Source organism: Numenius arquata, chromosome 1, assembly GCF_964106895.1.
Source record: "Numenius arquata chromosome 1, bNumArq3.hap1.1, whole genome shotgun sequence".
NCBI classification, from domain to species: Eukaryota; Metazoa; Chordata; class Aves; order Charadriiformes; family Scolopacidae; genus Numenius; species Numenius arquata.
Window position 1 is genome coordinate 130,699,488 of NC_133576.1, and position 6,000 is coordinate 130,705,487.

The following is a 6,000-nucleotide window of genomic DNA, read 5'->3' on the forward strand; positions in this document are numbered from 1 at the left end:
CTGTGTGTGGAGGTAGGGCAGCTCAAGCAGTCCAGACCTTTATAAATGGGCAAAAGGAGGGTGGCTGAAAAAGAGATGAACATACAAAAGCCCCGTATAAAAATGGAGACCATGGGAAAAGATTGTTAGGTTGGACAAGATGATCTTTAAAGGTCCCTTCCAACCCAAACGATTCCATGATTGTAAGATGCCAAGTCAAAGTAATGACAGCCCCATAAGGATTTTACAAAGGGACTGTGGGATAAAGCATTTCCCTCCACACCAGACTTTGGGATAAGCCCAACTGCAGGTTTGTTTCAACATGATTCGCTGAGTGACAGAGGGGTGGTTTCAGGAGGATTGCTCCCTGCAGTGGCTGAAAAGGCAGGTTTGTGCTGAAAAGGCAGGCATGTCAATAGGAACAAGAAGGGACAGCCAGGGGACGGGTGAGCAGAGACAGAGCATGGGACCTGGTGGGTGAGGTGAGCCAAGGGCTGGTGAGCAGCACCAAGGGACATGTCCCCATAACCAGCACAGTGTCATCTACCACCCATAGCGGCAGAGGCATTTTCTTGCCCACAGCATGCCAGGCTCATTCTCCAGAAGTTTGCCGAGGGTTATTCATCCTCTAGTTTTTACCATAAAATCATGGTGTTTGGTCCATGCAGGCGCTACACTCAAAGTGACCTGAGAAAATGGAATTGCCTGAGCAATTCAGGAAGAAGTCTCAGAAGAAGACATATGGATGCATCCAGGCGCCATTAAGAAAAAAAAAATAAACAGAACACAAATAAACAGAACAACCACTTGAGAAATACATAAATCTTATGATTCTGGAGAAAAAGAAAAAAAAAATCTCTCGAGGCTAGGAACTGGATTATTGGTTTTACAATGCTATTTCTCTTCAAGATGGCTGTGACACATAGCAATAGAGCGAGATCGTGCTTGAAGTGCAAGGAGCAAATATTTTGATTGAGATTCTCAACAAGTTTGAGATTTGAGAATGAAACTTAGACTTAGCAGTGCTCGTTTTTCTTCCAATAGGGCAGGAATCCGCAGGGCGCTGGCACCTGCTGCTGTGCTGCAGGCCTAACAAAGAGCTGCTTCTGCTTCTGGAGCAACCCACTTAAGCTGTCTATAACCAGCTGGAGATGTCTACATGGGTCTGACCTCCAGGCACAGCAGAGCAACCACCTTTCTGAAAGACAGCTCCCAAAAAACTGCCTCCTATTGGCTCCCTGATGAAGTAGCCTCTGAAAATTTGGACCTACCCTAAGCCTACAAAGAAACCCAAAGAGAAACAATCATTGATGAATACAGTTCCTGCTTTCTAAATCCTCTTGTGCAAAAAATCAGAAAGGTTGCAGTTTGTTCAAATAGGCAACGCTTAGAGAAAGGCTATTGCCATCACTTTTTCAAATTATATCCAGCTCAGGCCATGGAAATTGGTTAACCTGCCTAAGTAAGAAGCAACACATGGATACATCAGGTCAAATACATCACAGTTTCTCTCAGGTAAGTGGAATCCATGCTGCAGAAATCACGCGGGAAACAAAAAAGTAGATGGAATCAGCCTTAAACCAAATAAAGTTATGACAGAAACCCAGAAATTTCCTTTCCAGCCCATGTGCTAAGGCCAAAGCACTGCAAGGAAGAAAGCTTTCCATCACAGCTGGCCTTGGGCCACTATCAGCATGAGAAATACCTGAATCCATACAAGGTGCTCAATCCAATTACTTTGCATGGGATATTATAATATGCTAATTCTGACACACACAAGGGAGTGCTGGTGGTGCTCAGACAGAGAGTTCTGCCTTGGCTGCACAGAAGAACCTCTGGTCCCACCTCTGGTCGCACCTCCTGTCCCACCTCCACCAGGCACTCGCACCCTGATGAGCAGCCACTGAGGGAAAGGCATAGTACTGAAAGTCTTCTGCGTGCTGAAACTCCCACCGCATTCAGACGAGTTACCCATACTGAAACCATGACCCTTCTGCCCCCCTCCAATGGTCGGCACATGCATAGTTATTTGAGACGATAACCACTCTTTAGCTAACCGAAGATTAACTGAAACCACTGTGGCTTCAGCTTTCCAACTCGCCCAGTTCAGTCACCGCAGCTGGGAGTCCCTCAAAGCCTGTTGCATGTTTGGAAAGGTCCAACTTTGCAGGCACAGCCCCGTTAAAAGCTCCACAGAGCAGAGATCACTATTTAAAGCTGAACTGTTCGCTTTTGTTTATTTATAGCAAAACCATTAATTGCTAATTACATATTTGTTTGCTGGAAAACCAATGCTCCAAAGTAAACATTAAGTTTAAAGACCATTCCCAGAACACTGAACGGTATCAGGAACAGCGCTAAAAATGTAAATCAGAAACATCAAAACACACCAGGATTTCAACTGGAGGAACAAACAACCCATTATTTCTGTGCCAGAAAAGAGGTTACCCATAAGCCGTCAGTTAGCCACACAGTCATCTACAGTCCAGCAGTTATTTACGTCCTGGAGAATGACAGACACCACTGCACAGTATCTGTTGAAAATATCTTCACGGCAATCAGCATATGCTAGATTAAATGAGGTATTTCTTAACACAGAGTTTCGATAATCACCTTGGAAAAGTGCCTTTTTAATATCTGGCACTAGAGACAGAACCTCAGAAAGAGGAGCATTTCATTTATGAGCCAGTTTCATATGTCAAAATCATACAAAATTTAAAAAAAAAAAAAGGAAAAAGATTTTTTTAGCTCTCTTCACTAACAGAGCTCCATGCTCCCCTCGGGAGAATCATGCAGTTCCCTCAAATATCTGCAGGAGTCTCGCATGGAAAACTAAGGAAAACAGCCTTACAGAGCTATGATCTGCCCTTTCTCCATGAAAGGTATTTTAAACAAGCACAGCAGCCCGGGCTGCACGGAAAGCCTCACCACCGGCCATCCTGGGAAGCAGTAACTACTCCACAGCAGACTGCTATCTACCCTTTGAAATCCTTATGGATACAGGATTTCCCTGAAGCACTCACATCCGCTGGCTGTCAGAAAAGCTTCGACTGCAAAGCGTCTACGTCTGCCCGGACAGCACTGCCCTCGAGTTCTCTGGTTTTCATGCACATTTGAACACCAGGTAAGGGCACACATTCAGCCCACGCCCAGGTTAGTACACAGGCACAAATGGCTCAAGCCCCTTGCTCGAGGCCACATAGGAGGCCCCCCCACATACTCCAGCTGCCAACTCTCACTGGGGCAGGAAGCTTTCCCTACAAAGCAATGCTCACCAGCATTACAGAGCTAAATTTCCAAAACAGAGGGTCATACCGTTGTTTCTCACCACCGTTGTAATGGCTACCACTCAAAACTCATTACTTATTCGCACTTCAGGAATTTGAGTTCAGTGTTCAAAATTACATCTAGATCTTGAAAAGTTAATTGGAGACACTGATCGTGAAATGGAGACCAGGAAGGCTAGACTAGATGATCTTAAAGGTTCCTTTCAACCTAGACAATTCTATCATTCTAAGGCAGGGGTAATAATAATAACAACAACAACAACAGTGTCATAACTCCACAATAATAACAGTATCATGGCTCCATTATGTTGTTGAAAACGGTAGCTGCTAGGAAGAACAGGCGCATCTCTTAATGCTTCACCCTTCTCTATCTGCTCTCCTGGAGTCAGGATCATCTGCAACCCAAGGTCAAGTTGCAAATCTTTTCTCTCAAATTCTGGACAAAAAGGAAACATGGCATGCACACCAAACACTGGCTGGGGTAAATCACGCAAACACATGAGACAGGGTCAGGCTTGGTCCCTCTGACTACACTCATCATGTCTCACCCCGGTTTGCTGCCAGCCTCCTTGGTCTTTTTCCCTCCCGCTGGGACCCGACGCTGCAGTGGTGCCACACCGACTCCCCACAGCCCCAGCAGATAAATCCTCCTAATGGGAGCCACCCCGTTCCTTACATGCTTGACAAGCAGAGAATTTGTTAGCAAGACGGACACCTTGCAGTGCATGATGCTGAACATCCAACTTGGTGCTTGCCAATAAACAGGGCAGGTCACATCTCCCCAAGCTGCTGATCCATGTCCCTGAAATACAGCCAACTGCTGGTTCCACGTTTTCTGTTCGTGCACCAGGACGGCAGGAAGCAGTGTCAGCAACCCTGTACCATCCCACCACATCCTTCTCTGTACCTCCAAAATCCAGGCGTGGCTGTGCTGAGCCGCTCCACCACTCCTGCCCCATGCCGAAGGTGCTGTGCCATTACGGGACTGCCCTGGGCAAAGACACGTCCCTCTTAGAGCGTCCCACAGAAGCAAACCCACACCATGTGGCTCCCCCCAGCCACATGCTCACCATTTTCCCACTTTTTCTTTTTGGGCAAGAGATGGGGAAAGCTTCTCCCCCGAAATAAAAGGACTTCAGCCTAAATAGTAACTGCTAGCTCATGTCCAGTGAGGTTCGATGCTGCTGAATTTAAAACCTCAATTAAAAATGAAGTTTCACAGAGCAAGGCACTACTTGCATATAGTTGTTCTTCCTCAAGCTCCAACACGCACCGATTGAAAGTCAGCTGCCATTTCAGTCTGACCCCTGCAAATCTCCAGAAAGGTTAAAAAAAAAAACAAAAAAGGTATGTCAGAAAGCATCAAGTCAAAGATCAAAGCCATCAGGAATAACTTCACCTGATTTGAAGTTTTACTATCTGTTTCCTCTGTATTTTTAAGATGAAAGTATAGAGCAAGAAAGTTAAAGTTATAAAACAGCAATGCATCAGCTTACCAAAAAAAACCCAGCAAAATTACAAATCCATACAGAAGGGAAAAAAAGAAGCGTGTCTCACTTGTGAAACTATCATGCATAAGAAGAAAATATCTGGCTATAATATATTTCTATACCACTTTTATAAGAAAAGGCTCTCAATAGCTTTTGGCATATGAAAGCCACTATGAGGACTGCAGTAAAACTGAGTGTACTGTAAAAGAGCCATCTCCCATCCATCCCTAGAATTTATGTTCCAATGCTACTGTATTAAATTCTGTATTCTGTGGCTTTTGGAAAAATGATTTTATTTTATTAAATGAACTACACAATATAATGTTTCTCTGAAGAAAAAGTATCAGCTGGAGCATAAAGTAGTTCTTTTAACACACACAAAAAAAAAAGGTTCAAACTTAAAAAACGCTTTCAGTAAGTGAGCGTACTTCCAATGTGAGTGGGGGTGTATACACACACGTACAGCCCATTTCACCATGCTCAGCTGCCCTCATACCTCATGTAACTACTCAGCCTGTGACAGTTACGGTCATTTAAACGTTTAAATCCTTGTTGCTGTGTTTCTAGAGGATATCCTAAGGTCCAATGAGGTCTCGAAGAACACAAAAGCATTAATATTTTTTTTGACATGCAAAAATGGTGCTCCCGAACTGACATTCCTCAAGTTCGTGTAAAAGCACCCTTTGCAGCACGCGGAACAAGCAGCCGTGCTGTGTGCTGTGGAGGTAACACGCCCAGAGCCGCACGCTCACGTGCAGGATCGGCGATGGGCCACAACCTGCCGTGCATCACCGCACATCTCTGCACATCACTGTATGAGCCCGGGCATCAGAGCCTGATCCTCCCACCAACTTCATTCCAAGAGTTGCAGACACTCTACAACCGAACCAAAGACCTATTATATTCAGGCACAATCATTTCATGCCACAGCTTGGTGATCACTTTATGGCAGGATAAGCCACCGTGGCCACCAAAGCAGCTGTCCCAGGCTCGTCCCCCTCCTCCCACCCTTCACCCCCCCTTTTTTTTTTCCCTTTTCTTCTTTTTTTTTGTATTTTCTGTTGATTTTGTTCTCACTGGGGATTGAGATGCCCTACTGCAAATATGCCTGTGAACAAAAGGGAGGGAGGGAGATGGGAACGGGTGCCTGGGGCAGGCGGGAGGGATCCTTTCCATGTCCATGGCAGCTCAAACTGTTTGTCAAACAACAGCCGGAGTTGAGGCAACCAAGATGGTGTGTAAAG